General features: G+C 38.2%; 1 pseudogene; it reads right to left on the bottom strand.

Moving 5' to 3' along the window:
• LOC130680107 (peroxisomal multifunctional enzyme type 2-like) overlaps positions 1-19,240 on the bottom strand; it is a 50,952-nt pseudogene that overhangs the window by 20,846 nt on the left and 10,866 nt on the right.

Genomic DNA, 19,240 nt, shown 5'->3' with positions numbered 1-19,240 from the left:
TGTTTCCATATGAATTTTTGAATTATTTGTTCCAGTTCATTGAAGAATGTTGCTGGTAGTTTCATAGGGATTGCATCAAATCTGTATATTGCTTTGGGCAGGATGGCCATTTTAACGATATTAATTCTTCCTAGCCACGAGCATGGGATGAGTTTCCATCTGTTAGTGTCCCCTTTAATTTCTCTTAAGAGTGACTTGTAGTTTTCAGAGTATAAGTCTTTCACTTCTTTGGTTAGGTTTATTCCTAGGTATTTTATTTTTTTTGATGCAATTGTGAATGGAGTTGTTTTCCTGATTTCTCTCTCTGTTGGTTCATTGTTAGTATATAGGAAAGCCACAGATTTCTGTGTGTTGATTTTGTATCCTGCAACTTTGCTGTATTCCGATATCAGTTCTAGTAGTTTTGGGGTGGAGTCTTTAGGGTTTTTTATGTACAGTATCATGTCATCTGCAAATAGTGACAGTTTAACTTCTTCTTTACCAATCTGGATTCCTTGTATTTCTTTATTTTGTCTGATTGCCGTGGCTAGGACCTCCAGTACTATGTTAAATAACAGTGGGGAGAGTGGGCATCCCTGTCTAGTTCCCGATCTCAGAGGAAATGCTTTCAGCTTCTCGCTGTTCAATATAATGTTGGCTGTGGGTTTATCATAGATGGCCTTTATTATGTTGAGGTACTTGCCCTCTATTCCCATTTTGCTGAGAGTTTTTAACATGAATGGATGTTGAACTTTGTCAAATGCTTTTTCAGCATCTATGGAGATGATCATGTGGTTTTTGTCTTTCTTTTTGTTGATGTGGTGGATGATGTTGATGGACTTTCGAATGTTGTACCATCCTTGCATCCCTGGAATGAATCCCACTTGGTCGTGGTGTATGATCCTTTTGATGTATTTTTGAATTCGGTTTGCTAATATTTTGTTGAGTATTTTTGCATCTACGTTCATCAGGGATATTGGTCTGTAGTTTTCTTTTTTGGTGGGGTCTTTGCCTGGTTTTGGTATTAGGGTGATGTTAGCTTCATAGAATGAGTTTGGGAGTATCCCCTCCTCCTCTATTTTTTGGAAGACTTTAAGGAGAATGGGTATTATGTCTTCCCTGTATGTCTGATAAAATTCCGAGGTAAATCCATCTGGCCCGGGGGTTTTGTTCTTTGGTAGTTTTTTGATTACCTCTTCAATTTCATTGCTGGTAATTGGTCTGTTTAGATTTTCTGTTTCTTCCTGGGTCAATCTTGGAAGGTTATATTTTTCTAGGAAGTTGTCCATTTCTCCTAGGTTTCCCAGCTTGTTAGCATATAGGTTTTCATAGTATTCTCCAATAATTCTTTGCATTTCCGTGGGGTCCGTCGTGATTTTTCCTTTCTCGTTTCTGATACTGTTGATTTGTGTTGACTCTCTTTTCTTCTTAATAAGTCTGGCTAGAGGCTTATCTATTTTGTTTATTTTCTCGAAGAACCAGCTCTTGGTTTCATTGATTTTTGCAATTGTTTTATTCTTCTCAATTTTATTTATTTCTTCTCTGATCTTTATTATGTCCCTCCTTCTGCTGACCTTAGGCCTCATCTGTTCTTCTTTTTCCAATTTCGATAATTGTGACATTAGACCATTCATTTGGGATTGCTCTTCCTTTTTTAAATATGCTTGGATTGCTATATACTTTCCTCTTAAGACTGCTTTTGCTGTGTCCCACAGAAGTTGGGGCTTAGTGTTGTTGTTGTCATTTGTTTCCATATATTGCTGGGTCTCCATTTTGATTTGGTCATTGATCCATTGATTATTTAGGAGCGTGTTGTTAAGCCTCCATGTGTTCGTGAGCCTCTTTGCTTTCTTTGTACAGTTTATTTCTAGTTTTATGCCTTTGTGGTCTGAAAAGTTGGTTGGTAGGATTTCAATCTTTTGGAATTTTCTGAGGCTCTTTTTGTGGCCTAGTATGTGGTCTATTCTGGAGAATGTTCCATGTGCACTTGAGAAGAATGTATATCCCGCTGCTTTTGGATGTAGAGTTCTATAGATGTCTATTAGGTCCATCTGCTCTACTGTGTTGTTCAGTGCTTCCGTGTCCTTACTTATTTTCTGCCCAGTGGATCTATCCATTGGGGTGAGTGGTGTGTTGAAGTCTCCTAGAATGAATGCATTGCAGTCTATATCCCCCTTTAGTTCTGTTAGTATTTGTTTCACATATGCTGGTGCTCCTGTGTTGGGTGCATATATATTTATAATGGTTATATCCTCTTGTTTGACTGAGCCCTTTATCATTATGTAGTGTCCTTCTTTATCTCTTGTTACTTTCTTTGTTTTGAAGTCTATTTTGTCTGATATTAGTACTGCAACCCCTGCTTTCTTCTCACTGTTGTTTGCTTGAAATATGTTTTTCCATCCCTTGACTTTTAGTCTGTACATGTCTTTGGGTTTGAGGTGAGTTTCTTGTAAGCAGCATATAGATGGGTCTTGCTTTTTTATCCATTCTGTTACTCTGTGTCTTTTGATTGGTGCATTCAACCCATTAACATTTAGGGTGACTATTGAAAGATATGAATTTATTGCCATTGCAGGCTTTAAATTCGTGGTTACCAAAGGTTCAAGGTTAGCCTCTTTAGTATCTTACTGCCTAACTTAGCTCGCTTATTGAGCTGTTATATACACTGTCTGGAGATTCTTTTCTTCTCTCCCTTCTTGTTCCTCCTCCTCGATTCTTCATATGTTGGGTGTTTTGTGCTGTGCTCTTTCTAGGAGTGCTCCCATCTAGAGCAGTCCCTGTAAGATGTTCTGTAGAGGTGGTTTGTGGAAAGCAAATTCCCTCAGCTTTTGTTTGTCTGGGAATTGTTTAATCCCACCGTCATATTTGAATGATAGTCGTGCTGGATACAGTATCCTTGGTTCAAGGCCCTTCTGTTTCATTGTATTAAATATATCATGCCATTCTCTTCTGGCCTGTAGGGTTTCTGTTGAGAAATCTGACGTTAGCCTGATGGGTTTCCCTTTATAGGTGACCTTTTTCTCTCTAGCTGCCTTTAACACTCTTTCCTTGTCCTTGATCTTTGCCATTTTAATTATTATGTGTCTTGGTGTTGCCCTTCTTGGATCCTTTCTGTTGGGGGTTCTGTGTATTTCCGTGGTCTGTTTGATTACTTCCTCCCCCAGTGTGGGGAAGTTTTCAGCAATTATTTCTTCTAAGATACTTTCCATCTCTTTGCCTCTCTCTTCTTCTTCTGGGACCCCTATAATACGGATATTGCTCCTTTTAGATTGGTCACACAGTTCTCTTAATATTGTTTCATTCCTGGAGATCCTTTTGTCTCTCTCTATGTCAGCTTCCATGCGTTCCTGTTCTCTGATTTCAATTCCATCAATGGCCTCTTGCATTCTATCCATTCTGCTTATAAACCCTTCCAGAGTTTGTTTCATTTCTGCGATCTCCTTTCTGGCATCTGTGATCTCTTTCCGGACTTCATCCCATTTTTCTTGCGTATTTCTCTGCATCTCTGTCAGCATGTTTATGATTCTTATTTTGAATTCTTTGTCAGGAAGACTGGTTAGGTCTGTCTCCTTCTCTGGTGTTGTCTCTGTGATCTTTGTCTGCCTGTAGCTTTGCCTTTTCATGGTGATAGGAATAGTCTGCAGAACTGGGACGAGTGACGGCTGGAAGGACTTCCCTTCTTGTTGGTTTGTGGCCCTCCTCTCCTGGGAGAACAGCGGCCTCTAGTGGCTTGTGCTGCGCAGCTGCGCGCAGACAGGGTTTCTGCTTCCTGCCCGGCTGCTATGGAGTTAATCTCTGCTGTTGCTGTGGGCGTGGCCTGGCTCGGGCAGCTACTCCAAAATGGTGGAGTCGCGTTGGAGCAGGAGCTGCTGGGAGGCTATTTATCTCCGTAAGGGGCCTCCCTGCTCCCTGCAGCCCAGGGGTTAGGGTGCCCAGAGGTCCCGGATTCCCTACCTCTGGATTAAGTGGCCCGCCCTGCCCCTTTAAGACTTCCAAAAAGCACCCGCCAAAACAAAACAACGACCACAAAAAAAAACAAGAGAAAAAATTTTTTTAATTAAAAAAAAAAAAAAATTTTTATTTAAAAAAAAAAAGGTGGTCGTTTGTTTTTCTTTATTCTCCGGTGCCAGCCTCAGGCCTCTGCTCACCGGTCTTTCTGCCCTGTTTCCCTAATATTGGGGTCCCTGTCCCTTTAAGACTTCCAAACAGCGCTCGCCAGAACAAAGCAGCAAAAAAGCAAAAAAAAAAAAAAATGGTCGCGCGCTTTTCTTATGTCCTCTGTCGCCCAGCCTCCAGTGCCTGCTCACTGTTCTTGCTGCCCCGTTTTCCCAGTATCGAGGGCCCTACACTCTGGCCCGGATGGCTGGGGCTGGGTGTTCGGCAGCCCTGGGCTCCGTCTCCCTCCCGCTCTGCCTGCTCTTCTCCCGCCGGGAGCTGGGGGGAGGGGCGCTCGGCTCCCGCGGGGCCGGGGCTTGTATCTTACCCCCTTCGCGAGGCGCTGGGTTCTTTCAGGTGTGGATGTGGTCTGGATATTGTCCTGTGTCCTCTGGTCTTTATTCTAGGAAGGGTTGTCTTTGTTATATTTTCATAGATATATGTTGTTTTGGGAGGAGATTTCCGCTGCTCTACTCACGCCGCCATCTTCCGCCCCACTCAAGATCATGTCTTTTTCATGGTTATATTACCAATCCTTAGCAGAATGCCTGGCACATAACAAGTATTTTATAAATATTCAATAAGTGAATAAATAATTACAGACAACTCTTTTCTTGCTATACTTTTCTATAATTTCCAAATTTTCTATAATGAGCAAAGTGTTATTTTATAGTTTTGTAAAAATCTAAAGATGAATATTTAAGGAGAAAAAAGGTTAAATCTACCATAACAATGGAAACCACAGCTCCATCAGGTTCTATTTTGGGAATCTGGCATAATTACATTTGCATAAGTGCTTACTGTTGAAAAGCAGAGTTACATATACCAATATTTGATGGTCACATATTCCCTTCAACACAATCAAGGCTGGTGACATTATCAACCTCACTTTCCAGATGAAATATTGTTTTACCCTAATAATAGAAATTATGTTGAGAAAGAAGTGAGTCTAATAAAGACATCATAATAGAAACATAATGATCAAACTTTTGAACCTAGAAAATCTAAAGGCTAGTACATCTTGGACTAGAATATATTCTCATTCACGACGGGAAATAAATGCTGCTCTTAGGTTCCTTACACTTCATTTAATACTTGGCCCCCTCCCCCCCCACGAGGAGAGGTAAGTCAGCCTAAGGCGGCACCACTGCTCTGAGAACTGAGCCGGTAAGGGGCACGGAGATGCCGACACCAGTCCCCTGATGCTTGAGGGCCACATCTCACCAACTGGAGCATTTTATGGAAAGCTTATAAATACTAGTCATACCTTGCTTTTTGGCAGTTTAAAGAGGTTCCAAACTATAAGTATCTTGAACTTTGAATATTCATATTTACCAGAGAGAAACTTTAGAACTATTTAAAGAAAATGCACAGAAGCTACTGAGCTCATAATTCATGAGAAACATAACTGGAGGCTAAGGAGGTACCAGAAATGAAGAAGAGTATTTTCCATACTTTCCAATTATCACTTCTCAGTTGAATTTTTTTTGCATATATCTAATGTCTCTCTCCATATGTAAAATTACTAAAGGCAGGAACCTACCTCACACATGTCTACTTGCCTTACAACAGTTGGACCCTTGTTAGGCTGATGGTACATGAAACATTATGACAGCCTCCTGGTCTTTGCCTCCGCCACTAGCACCACCAACACCACATACACATGACACACACGTGCACCCAAAATCCATACTTGGGATCCAGAATCCATACTTATTAAACAGTGATATAGTGTAATGTAATGACTGATAGTTTCGATATGCAGCCAGGTTAGGAAATCATCTAAGATCAAATCCTGTGCCTTGCACATAGCAAGTACGCAGCATATATTTGATGAAGGCAGTCACCACGAACTGTACGGCTTCAGAGAGAAAGAGCTGTGTGAAAGCTTATGCTGTGACACCAACACTGAAATAAAGCTATTCAGCCCTAAGCAACAACAATCTCATAAATTTTTTAGTAAAATTAAAAAATTTAGGAAAAAATTAAAGTAGAATTCTAGCTACTTGGTGACTGCTTCATTTATCTGAAATGACAAACATGTTTTTTGTATTTTACCATCTTACATGGCCATTATATAGACAATATTCTGACAACAGAGTAGCAATACAAAGACATCAGATTTTAATGAAAGAATAAAAAGGGCTTTACTGAATAAGCAAGATATTACTGAGAAAAAATTTATTGTTAGAGCTGACTTGGTATTATTTACTCTAAAAGAGAACAGGAAAAAGTTAATTACAAGAAATTCTGTATCTCCTAATATTGTTTACTTTATGAAAATCAGTACCAATGTGAATACCTGAGCAAACAATTTAGAACCATTCATAAAAATAACTGATTACATACAATCAATAAATTTACAACACCCCTCCCAAAAATGCTTCTCAGTCATTAATAATACATACAACAATAAATTGTTTTTTTTTTAAGTAATTTATTATATAAGACTATTATAGGACAAAGTTTAAAGTGGCCAAAACAGGTGCCAGTTAACATCAATCTACTCTAATGGCTGCCTTACACCTGATTAACTTCTGATATGGTTTATTTAGATCCCTCTATGCCAGTTTAACATACTGGCACAGTTTGGAAGGTTAGTCAGAAAATAAAACCATGGTATGATTATGAAATTTGTATATCAAGAACTCACCGGCTCTGGGAAGTGGCTTATACAACTCCAAGTACTGCTCCCCATGAAGAACCTATGTTAGGAGAAACAAAATTTTATTAGAACCTTGTTAAATGGGTTCTATCTGTGTATACCGCTAATCAGAGGTAGTATTTCACTGTCCGCATGCTCACATCACTACTTCCCCCAAATGATCTGACTCACTGAGGCGGTCCTGCATTTGTCCTCCCACCATCACCCTCACCCCCGTTTTTCCCTCTGGGTTCTGAGGAAGACTGGAAATTAAGCTGTCCCGTGGCAGTGGGACGTGGTCATTTGGATATGTGGATCAGGTTTTGTTTTTCCTGTCCTAGTGTTTTCCCACCTTATGTGGGTATTCCGGCTTCAATATACTGAGGTTAAGTGACTATGAATTTATACACTGTCCTTAGAATCTACTCTTTGTAGATAATTTAAAAAATATTATAATAAGGAAATACTGACATTGATAATACTTTTATTTTGAACATGGCTGTAAGGTTTATCTCTCTGTTTTAGTTGAGTTGTTTATATTTGGTATGTGTGATCTGCAATTACATTATTAGCACTGGCCAATTTGTTCATTTTTATCCAACAGATGTTTATTAGATGTCCTATATGCATGAGACACAGGGATAAGCACTGGAAATACAGCTTAGTTCAATGTCTCCATCTGCAAATAATCCATGATTACTAGTCAGTGAGGATTTGAGTGTTGGGGAAGAACACAACTTTAAGATATCTTCTCTGCTCCAAAAGAGCTGACAATCTTTATATTAGAGGACTGATTATTTCTGCATCATATGATTAAGAAGTAGAAACCAAACTAAGCCCCAAAGCAAGTGAACTGCAGAGAGAGAATTAATAACATTATGCCATAGTTATGGGACTGTACATAATTGCTTGCCTTTTCAAATATCATCTTTTATTCTTATGAAGAAAAATCACAAGATATGCTAAGTCTTTATTCCTGAATCAACCACTACAAACTATTTTATTCACACACACACACACATACAGAGGATGTGCTATTTATCTATCGTATTTAAAGATATGGAAGAAAAGCAAAATAAAGGTTTTCTATTGTGCGTACCTTTGCAAAATTGATTGAAAGCTCAGAAATCTCTGCTAATCCTCCACCTATGATGGATTTCTGTGCTCTAATAACTCCAAAGGTAGGCAAAGAGGAGAAATCAGAGCTTCCTTCATAAATAAATTTCAAATCTTTTGGATCCTTGAGCGGTGCTCCCCCTCCAAGTGCCTACATAATAGCTTCCAGTTCCGTGTAAGTAGAAGAGATCTGAGGAAGTTTGCAGCCAATGGCTCTAGCCTATGGGACAGTTATACAAAACAATGTTTTATTGATATTTTGGTCAAATCCTTAAAATTTTAACTTTCAAAACTATTAAATGCTTACATACCTAGTTCTGCTTTTGAAAACATGAAAATAGAATGTCATTTTAGGGAATTTCATATAATATCATAATTGTTTCATTATATTTGATTTTTTAATAGAAATCAATTAGATAATGTGTAGAAAATGACTTCATTTACAGATAAGTACTTTTTTATTGCTTGCTTCTTGCTAACAGTTTGTCTCATTTTCAACTTTCCCGTCTATGATGGTGGAAAACCCTATTAATTCAGCAACTATCAGTCACTCAGAAATATAAAAAATAATGAATTTGTTATGAATAGGGATAGTGAATTGCCCTATAATATCTATCATATAAAATTCACTGTAAACAAATAAGCAAAATACTACTAAGTGCTTGTAAATTAGACTGCCTCATAATGGTTTTAGTTAAAATGAGATTTCACCTCAAGTTCCTTCCCAGGAATGCCCTTTAACTAACTGGATATTATACTTTTCTGCTTAGTGATGATAGGCCTAGCTAATGCATGAAGCATGGTTCGGTTATAAAAGAATGATGCCCAATTCTCAACTGATTTCACTCTGAAATAAGAATAGTCAAACAACTCAGAGGTAGAATGGTTTTTATGTTTTTAAAGAGTAGTTTAACAAAAAAGAAAAACAGGAGGACTGTGACAGAAACAGTACATGGTCCATAAAGCCTAAAATATTTACTATCTGGCCCTGTGCCGAAAATGTTTGCCACCCTCTATGCTAAAGTAAAATCGTATTTATAAGCTGATCATATTTTCAGGTCTAAAACTAGATTGTTAATTTTATCACTATGTCTGCCCTGGGTCACAAAACACTAGAATCAAACCTGTCAAATAATTAATTTCTTTTTTATGCAATCCAATTTTTTTGAAGGGTAAGTACAGAAGACAGAAAATCAGCAACTTCACATCAGCTATTAGAATTTCTGACACAGTGGGAGGCTTTTTACTTGTAGCTATGTTGAACTATTTCCATAATTATAATGTATCAATGTTTTCCCTTAAAAGAAATGACTTCAAAGAGGCACTGACATAAATATCCTTTTCCAAAAAGTTGGAAAGTTAGTAACTCAAGTAGGATTATCAATGATACTCCAAAACAAACAAAGGAAGACACTTGTTCAATACTGAAGAAGACAAAGTAAAATTTACCCTTAATATTTTAGCCTTGTGGTCATTCAACTTGTATAGTATTTAGTATATATTTCATGAACAGTTTTGTGGTCACTTATCTTTCCTATTTAACAATAAATTAATACCCTGGAAAATAATATTTTTGTATGAAAGAAAAGAGAAGAAAAGGAGAGAAGAAAAAAGAAAAGAAAAAAGTCCCAGAGAAGGCACAGCTTTAGGTTTTTTTCCCCCACTTACAAACCCTGAGACGGCTGCTGATGCCGCATGACTGGTATCATTTGTCGAAATTCTTCCATCCGATTCTATTTGACTCAGAGCTCCAATTATATTGCTAACTGATTCTATAAAAAAAATAATAATAATAGTGCTTTTGGTAAAGACATGAGTAAGAAAAGCTACAATGTGCTAGATAATTACTCCTATAGCATTTAGCACTGGATGTATGATGTCAAGTTATTACAGGAAAAAAGTGTGAAAGACTTTGAAATAGACCAAAGATAACTAGGGTATTTTCAAGTGAAAACAAGACACTGTCCAACATCCTGTTCACAGGTTATGATTCTAAGGAAGTGCTGAGCTTTGCAATGTCTTTGAGCAGTTTTATGCCTCTGTAAGGTGGGATCCTTGTCCATAGAAATGCAGTGTCTGGTGGAAGCCCAACTAATTTCCCTTCCCTCCCCACCTTGCCCCTGCTCCAGGAGGGAACAATGCCAAGATCACCACCCCCTCAGGTCTCTATACTATCCCTATACTACCATCTATTCAGTAATAGCTCTGAATATAGTACTGAATTTCTTCCAGAGAAAACCATCATTATGACCAGTGTGGGGAAGTTGGGGTTCCTATGGCCAGGATCCTCACGGAACTTAAACTGCCTGATGATGTAACTGGCCTGTTGCTAGGCTACTGCTTCCACACCCGTAGACAATAAGCTATTATTGCACTATACAGAGAGCTCGGCCCAGTGCTCTGGGCAGAGGCAGAGACACCACTGCTCGACCTACTACCAGAACAAGCCAGGTAACAAACCCCTTTCATCCCAAGAACGTTCTACTGTCATTTCTTTGGTCACACTGAATCCACAGTGAACTTGCCCGGGGCTGGAACCCATTAGCAGGACAACCAGTGATTCCAGACAGGATTCAGAAGTCTAAAGCATTAATAAAGGAGGCTCGCAGAGCATCTGCATGTGCTGTAAGAGACTGAAGGCTCTGGGACAAACCTTAGAGATGTGGGCCTCCTTCCACACTCAGACAAAGCCAAACTATGGAATGTGAGATGCTAGGGGTAGATTCCATCCCTGGTGACACCAGTAAGGAGGCTTCTTGCCAACTAACCCTCCCCTTACCACCCATTGAGGTTGCTGCCTAGAGGGGAGCTATTTAACCAAGAGTCTCCTTGGCACAGGCTGAAAGTGCTGCATTCAGAGACACACAACCTGCTCTAACCCTTGGCTCAAACTCAGAGAAAGCTGTGGCCAGTTATCAGGTGCTCTGGGATTTAGTCCCATCACCCGTAAAATGAGAACACTGAACTAGGTGCTCTGGAAAGGCTCACTTCCAGAGAAAAGGTGAAATTATTTTTCTAACTGTACTTCAAATACTAGAGGTCTCTTCTCACTTATAATTATGTAATTCATTTAGTTAACTTTTTCTTTATATTAGTCTAATACTTTAAAGGTAATAAAGTAGAACTCTGATGTCAGAGGGCATTTTTTAATATATTTCTTTCTTTTCCCTTCCATTCATTTTCATTGATAGGTGACTGCTATTCATAGACTAAATTTATCTAAAATAACAGAGCAAATGCTACTATAACATAACAATCATGCATCCTCTAATTGAGAAAAAGCATAATGAAAATTTCAGTGAGTGGACCAGTAGGCAGGAAAGTGTTACTAAGGAGAGGAAAAAAAAACAACAGTCATTTTTCAGATATATTCTTCTATCACACACTGAATATAAAATTACTAAGAGGAAAACAAAGATTTTTCCTGATTCATGATCTTTCCCGAAAGAACCTTTAAATTTCATATGCTACATGCATATGTGAGCTATACTAGAAAAAATCACGTGACCTTTATTGGTTACCTATTCCTGTGGCATGTCATAGATAGTTCAATAATTCAAAGTAACAAGCATTTTCTAAGTCCTTTCTATTAGCTCAGCACTATGACAACAACAAATACAGAAGTGTATATGAGATACAGCTCTGGCTCCAAACAAACATACTATGCAGTTAAGAAACCACGTACTTAGGAAATAATAACAGTGAAAAGCAATTAAAATTAGTTGCTTAAGTGCTAGGAGTTCAGCTAAGAGAGAGATCTAGGTAGCTCAATAACTGGGGAGGTTTGGTTGACTACCTGGGCTTGAGATTTTCTTAAGAAGCATTGCGATTAGTAGAGGCAATAAAAGGAGGAAAGGGCTTTTTTGAAAGGGAGAGAGATAGTAGCAAAGAGAAAGTGCTAAAACAAAGCAAAAATCTATTCACTGAGACAGGCTTAAATAAACTTTTGGGGATGAAGGAAAATCAGGTGAGACAAGGAACACCTGGTTAGACAATGGAAGACTTTGAAACCAACTGTCAATTGCAGAGTAGACGCATTCAGCACAAGTGGATAAATACCTTACCATCCAGCTACCACCCATACGCCAAAAAACTAGGGTTATAAAAGAACTAAGAAACTACAGTGGGAACGCATACATATCTTAAATTCAAAGAGTTCTAATACCTACTAGAGAAGAAAAATGTTCTCTAGATGATTCAAGTGTCTAAGTCCCCACAGTTAAAATAGAAGACAATTCCCAAAGAGATGAGAAGGCTCTGTTGCCTCTGGTCCCCCAACCAGGACCGACCCGGCCTGGGCCTCTTTACCTTGACTTCTCTGAGGCTTGCTGGCATTATCAGTCCCAGATCTTCTGCCGTTAGCCTTCACTGCCTCAGGGGTCATTGGCTGATTCTTCTGTCTTACACAGGCTCCGAGGGTCCGCTCCCAGCGTGCTGGTGATAGAAACAAAACTAAGGTACTGAGTACACAGTTTAAGAGGGAGACAGAAAAAAAGTAAAATTCATAAGAGCCCTCTGATTTTTTTTTAACCTCAAGAAAAAGGGAATTCTGGGGGAAAAAAGGTCCTAACATCTAAAGAGTTTTACTATAAGCTTCAAAACGTGTTTTTTTCTAAAATAATTAATCTCATTAGGATGTCAATTTTTAAAAATATATTTGAAGCTGAAGAGAAAAACTCTGACTATGCCAGACACTACTAAACGCTGTACGAAATGCTGACTCAGAAGACATTAAATTATAAACAACTGTGCCAAAGAATGACTTCATGACCACAGACCAATCGGGTAACAGAGTTCAAGAAAACAGAAGAGAGCTTCGTGGGATAGCAAACTGAGGACAGGAGTGACAACAGGTCAAAGGGTCAGACAACCAAATACGTCAGTTCACTCCAAAGAAGTCTCCCTTTTCCCCCCTTTGTTTTTCCTCCTTTCCCACAGGAAGTCAACTAGAATGCACAGCACAGATTCACAAGAATCACTATTGCTGCCTAAGTTTCATGAGGAGAATTTTAACACTGGTTTTCTTTCTAAAAAGGCCAAGGAATAAACTACCACTAGTAACCTTATTTAAACATAATGGTCAGACTTTGGTGGTCATTAAATTGAATATTTGTCTTGAGGAATGACAAAATGCTGCTTCTAGAGCTTTCCTATAAATAAAGTCCCAGATAAAGCTTTTACTGCACAAACTTATCTTCTTTTCTAAATGGCTATAATTAAAACACTTGAAAATATTCAGGAATATTACTTTAATAAGTGGAGAAAAAGTCACTGATGATGAAATGTTGATTCTACAATATATTGTAACAATCCCCTCCAGTAAGGGCAATCCTTTAAATAACTCAGTTAATTTTCATATGAGCAGCCAACTGAAAACCTGATTTTGGGTATTGGAATTTTCACAATTTTTTTTGAATGTCAAAAAGCAATTATCCAATTTGGAGCTCACAAGGTTTGAGAGCTGGGATAAGAGAGTTGAAGCCAAATGAGTTTACTGTTGGGCTGACAGAGTACTTGTAATTTCTGTCCCAGAAAGTTGTCCAGTGTGATTCCTCTCTGTCTCCTCCTGGATGGCTCAAGCTCCAAGGAAGAAGAGAGTCAAATGAGAGAACTGGAGAGCCTGCCTGCTGCCCCATCTAGGCTCTTGCCATCTTTCCAAAACCAGCCCTCCCTGCCACTTACTTCTCTGCTGAAACAGCAAGAACAAGCATGTGGGATGCCAGAGACGTGGGAGAACAAACAACAGAAAGAGAGATCATTTTGCCTAAAGGAATAGCCACTTCTGAATAAGACAGGATGAGCTCTGAATACAGACTGCTGAAAGAACAAAACTGAACAGATTGTTTAAAATGACACAAGCCTGAAGGACAATTTCCATGCTTTAGAAAACCTGTTGGTATAACACCATTTGCGCTCGAATATGCAGGCACTAGATCCATTGATTAGGCATTGGACAAGGTCTTTACCAAGCTCTCGGATATAAAGGTTTAAAGTTACGAAAATAATATATGGCAAACGAAAAACATTACAAAAACTTACATTTTCCAGTCCATCCTCCTCCAACCTACCAAAAAAAAAAAAAAAAAGAGGTGAAAAAAGTTATACCATCTAATGTGAAATCACTAACAAGAGTTTTTAAAATCAGAAAAACAGGCAGCTATCTTACTAAGAGTACTAGACGCTAGATGACATTGCATGAAATACTATAGCTCTACAAAAGTCTACTGGCCCCTCTGATTGCACTGGTTATGCCATCAGAGTAGAACCACAAAGCAGCACCATGTACAGAAGAACATGACTCTGACAGCAGGAACCGAGGTTTGATATTAGTTCTCTGGCTAGCTTGTGTGACCCTGGTCACATTACTTGACTTCCCTAACTTGAAGTTTCCCCTTTTGTAAAATAAGGATAATAATACACTCTTTGTGAAGAGCCATGAAGGTTAAACAACATAATACAGTTGACCCTTGAACAATGCAGGACAGGGGTACCAACTCCCCATGCAGTTAAAAATCCACATACAGCTTTTGACTTCCCAAAAACTTAACCACTAATAGCCTACTGTTGACCAGAAGCTTTACTGATAACATAAACAGTCCCTTAACACATATTTTGTATATTATATGTATTATATACTGTATTCTTACAGTAAAGCAAGCTAGAGAACAATTTTCAAATTGGCACAAATCTCCAAAATGTTTACAATATATGTATTGAAAAAGTCTGTGGACCAACACAAGCCTAGGTTGTCAAGGGTCAACTGTAGTAAAACTGCCCAGCCCCTTGCAGGCTGAACAACACATCCCTCCAGGAAAACTTGGTGAAAAAAAAAGTAAAAAGAAAAGAAGAATAAAACCAGGATTTGACTTAATGAACTAGATAGTCATTTTACTGAAACACCTTTACATAGAGATGAGGCAAATGACCAAATACATTAACTGCTATGCAGTAATGTAAATTTTTTTCTAGAGGTCATTTGAAGAAATCCTCGGAAGAAAATGTTTGACATAAAGAAAATCTGTTTGTCATATCTTCAAACACTGCAACTGCAGTGTACCAGAACTTATCACAAGAATGTCACATGCCCATGAGAGAAGAAAATGTATCAGCAGACAGCACCCACTTTAGTGGCTCTGGGCTCAAGGGTATGGCTTTTGATTACTCTTTGCCTTTATAGCCATATGCCCACACCTTTTGTGATAAGCCCATCAGCCTTGATGCTGTCACAGTATATAAATCAGCAGTGGTTCTGATATCAGGCAGGAAAGATAATCACTTTTTACCACATTTTGGAGTGAAGCAACAAGCTATAAGCTCCTCTCAGGAGCAAGAAGCAACCACTCCAGCCAAACCAAAGAATCTGTATCTGCCATTCTAGCTAGCTATCAGAACTTCGCAAAGTGGCAATTTACTTTCAAGATATCACACACATACATCCCTTACTATATTTTACCGATCATGCATACCAAATGTTCTTCACTAAAAACGTTCACAATATAGTAAAGGAAAACAGAGCAACATAACAAAACTTCATCTGCAGTATGATCTAAGTTATCTGGGTATGTTTGGGTGTATGTATAAAATGTGTATATAAAAAAAGACTATTCATGTAAATGTACATCTAATCAAAGACTGGGAGAGAATACATAAAAATTTAATAATAGTTACCTCTGGATAGTGATTTTTATTTTCTTCTATATACTTTCCTGTATATTTTAAGTTTTCTACAAAAAGCACATTAGTTTTGTTCACATAATTAATAATAGATACAACTGTAAAAGACAAAAAGTTTAATGATAAAATTCTTTAATAACATGAAAGACAGACAGGCGAAATTCTGAACTCCAGATGGCTTGATATTATTAAATTTTCCTCTTCTGTAAATTTAGAGTTGTAAAGTCCTTTCTACCTCTAATTTTCCACAAATCACATTTAATGGCTGTGATTAAGAAAATGGAGACACGTATCTCTGCTTTGACAAGTGTAGACTTTTTATGTATTTATCAGCTTTTTATTCAAATGAATCAGGTTAATATACATCATTCACTTCAAACTGAGTGAGGTTACTTTGCTACCAAGAAATATTTTTGAGTATCATAGTATTCCTCATAGGACAGGTTCATTATTATCACAGAGAATCAAATAAAGGTGGGGTGATCTATAATACAACTGTTCATGCTGGAAAAGAAAAAGACCAAAATCAAATGAGAAAAAATGTATAAATTGGCATTAGAAGATCGAAAGTGACTTTGACTATGGAGCAAAAAAATAGGATACTGCTGGATGGTGGGATGCATGATTTTTAATTTTTATGATAAACATTTAAAGCTCTGCAATAAGGCAAAATAGAAAAGTTTATTTTTAAAGTTAAGGTAAATAATAAATTATGTTTACTGATCTATCATACTAGACTAAATTCTTGCTATGCTGATAGTAGCTAAAATTAAGGGGTAACAGCTATGGATGAGGTCTATGTTAAGGGTGTAAAAGTATGATTTCTAGTTACAACAAAACTAAAGCTCAGGGAGATTAACCTGTATAATATTCCATCAAGCCAGAACAAAGAACTAACACAATTTTTTTTTTGCAATTACCAGAACAAACAATTCAAAACCTGGCCTGGCTGACTCCATACCCCAAGTTCTAGCCTTCCACTTTACCATTCAGCTTCTCAAACCAAATGACACTTATATGACTAAACACATCAAACCAGCCAGGATTTCATTTGGTAAGAAATTAGGAAGGTAGGACTAAGGGAAAAGACAATTTATGAAGTTGCTGTTACTTTCTCGAAAAGGACATTAGTCAGCACTTGTTCCTTTATTATATCAAACATAATATCTAAAAACATGCAAGTGATGTCAACTTGCATCAACAGATGCAGATTTTTACAAATGTGAGCTATTGGAAAATATTAATTTTTAAATCTTTTTTTATATTCAGTTACACAAATATTACTTTAGGAAAAAACAGGAAGGTGCGGAATACCTCAGACAAGCCACCATATTCCTCAAAACTCTCATGGCAAAGCCAAAGGACCAGCGGTGCTGCATAATCTAGCTTCAGAGTTTCCTGAAGATCTGAAGCAAATGTAAAAAAAAAAAGTTTTAAAAAAGAATCTGTTCATATTTAACCAATCATTTTACTCTCTGAAAATTTCTTACTTTTAAAATAAAAGGTAATTCAGAGATTTGCTTAATAAAAAATGAGATATTCATAATTAGTCTCACATTCAAGGCTTTTGGAAGAACTTTGTCATCCCACTGGAAATATTACTGAAGCTCTCTCCAGCTTTTAACATTGAAGGCATCAGACATACCTTCCCAAGATGGGGAACATACTATTCCAGCAAACACAGGTTACAGCTGCCTACTCAAGACTGGGGAGCAAAGCTACATAGAACGTGAGGAACTTAGTTCTCATTTTGCTCTCCCAGAGATTTAACCAGATGCTAGAAAAGTACAAAATATCCTTGAAACTGTAAAGCCAGTAAGACAATGGACCTTGCAGCCATTACGCATGAGTTACAAAGTATAAGAAGCATTTTCCCATTGCATTCCTTGTGTGAACAACTTAATAGCGCAGACAGGTACTATGCAAGGAGTATGAAGACCTGGATTGTACTGAGGGCCCTGCCAGGTAGGCAACATAGGACTTGGGGCATTTCACTCAACATCCATGGACGTTTGTCTTCATCAGTAAGACGGGCAGATAAGACGCTCTGCCTGCTTATTCCACCAACTTGTTCCAAGGCTCATATGAGATACAGTTTATATACCTTATCATCATTAAGCATCAAATAAATGCAAGTTTTAATTGAGAAATGACAAAACGTAATTGTATATTAATATGCTAAAGTAATAAAACAGCATTTACAGCCCCTGTAAATTAAACAGCAGTGACAAATACTTTTCACCTTACAGCCTCTGAAAGCTCTCAAGTATGCAAAAACTCCAGTGGCACACGGTTCTCCATTTTGTGTTACACACGAGAAGAAAACCAAAAGTAGATGCCAATCACCTCAAATTACAGAATAAAATAAATTCTTAACCTATACATACCTCTCATCTCACTACATAACCTTCTAATTTCCCTTATATATCAACTGACAAAATGGTAAATGAGGGAATATTTAGGTAGAAAGCAGAGGTCTGAGCTATCTTTATACTGAATGAAACAAAAACATACCTAAGAAATCCATATGAGCAGGGAAGATAAAAGAAGAAAAGAGCATAAACCACATAGGGAAAACACTTCTGCCTTTCATCTTATTTCACAGATTATCACTAATAATGTAAGTAAACATTCTTGCTTTCCAGGTCAGTAACATATTTCCCAACCTCCCAGGTTAACTAGCATCTTACTAAACTCACAAACAAAAACAAGGCTCAAGAGGTAAGCGAAATTCCTGAGAAGTCTCATAGCTAACAACATATAAAGTTATGTGAAATCAAAATTAGATCTTAAAGAGTTTTTACTCGATCCAGTCCTTTTTCCCACATTTCTAGGTGATAGGATTTCTAGCATTACTGTGAATAGGTATTCTGAAAAACCCTTCTGCTGCCAGAAATTAGACTTTTGAAACATTGCTGAAATGGAGAAAGTATCCCTCAATCAAAAAGAAATAAGGAAGAGGTGAAAAAAAGATGGTGGCATGAGAAGTGAGGCAGAAATCTCCTTCCAAAACCACATATAATGTGAAAATAAAGCAAATACAACTAATCCTAAAAGAGTGACCAGAAATAAGATTACACCAGCAAGCCTTCATCTGGTAAAAGAGAACATCTCATGGAAAAGGGTGAAGTAACAAACCTGTGACCTGGCCGACCCAAGACCTCGCCCCATGCCAGCTCACCCATAGGAGGAAGAGAAACAGAGGGAGAGGGAGTAGAAGCCCAGGACTGCTAAATACCCAGTCCTGGAGATCTACTCTGGGAGCATAAACCCACATTGCATGGTGCTCTGGAGATTAGAGGGGTTGAAAAGCAAAAGTCAGAGACTGAGACGCCAGTCACTTGTGGAGAACAGGTTCCCACAGCCGGCCGCTCTGGGACAAAACAAAGGCAGGTGCTTTGACAGACTTCCCAACAGTGACAGAGCTGCTGAAGGGGCAAGGATTACACAGACCTTGCTGCTCAGGAGAAGGAAAAGGTGGACAAAATCATCCCAGCACACTCAGCCCAACAGGTTGGGAACTTTCAGGAGCTTCAGGGGCTCCATTCCCCTGGATGGCAATGCAGCCCTGAGGCCCTCCACTGTGATAAGCACTCTGCTGCTCCCTCCTCCCAGCTGGCACCTGTGTGCAAACCTGCTGCTCCTAGCACTGCTCCAGGCCACCCAGAGGTC

The sequence above is a fragment of the Manis pentadactyla genome, chromosome 12 (genome assembly GCF_030020395.1).
Source record: "Manis pentadactyla isolate mManPen7 chromosome 12, mManPen7.hap1, whole genome shotgun sequence".
NCBI lineage: Eukaryota > Metazoa > Chordata > Mammalia > Pholidota > Manidae > Manis > Manis pentadactyla.
Note: the sequence above shows the minus strand (reverse complement) of the source record. Positions and strands in the feature narration are given on the sequence as shown.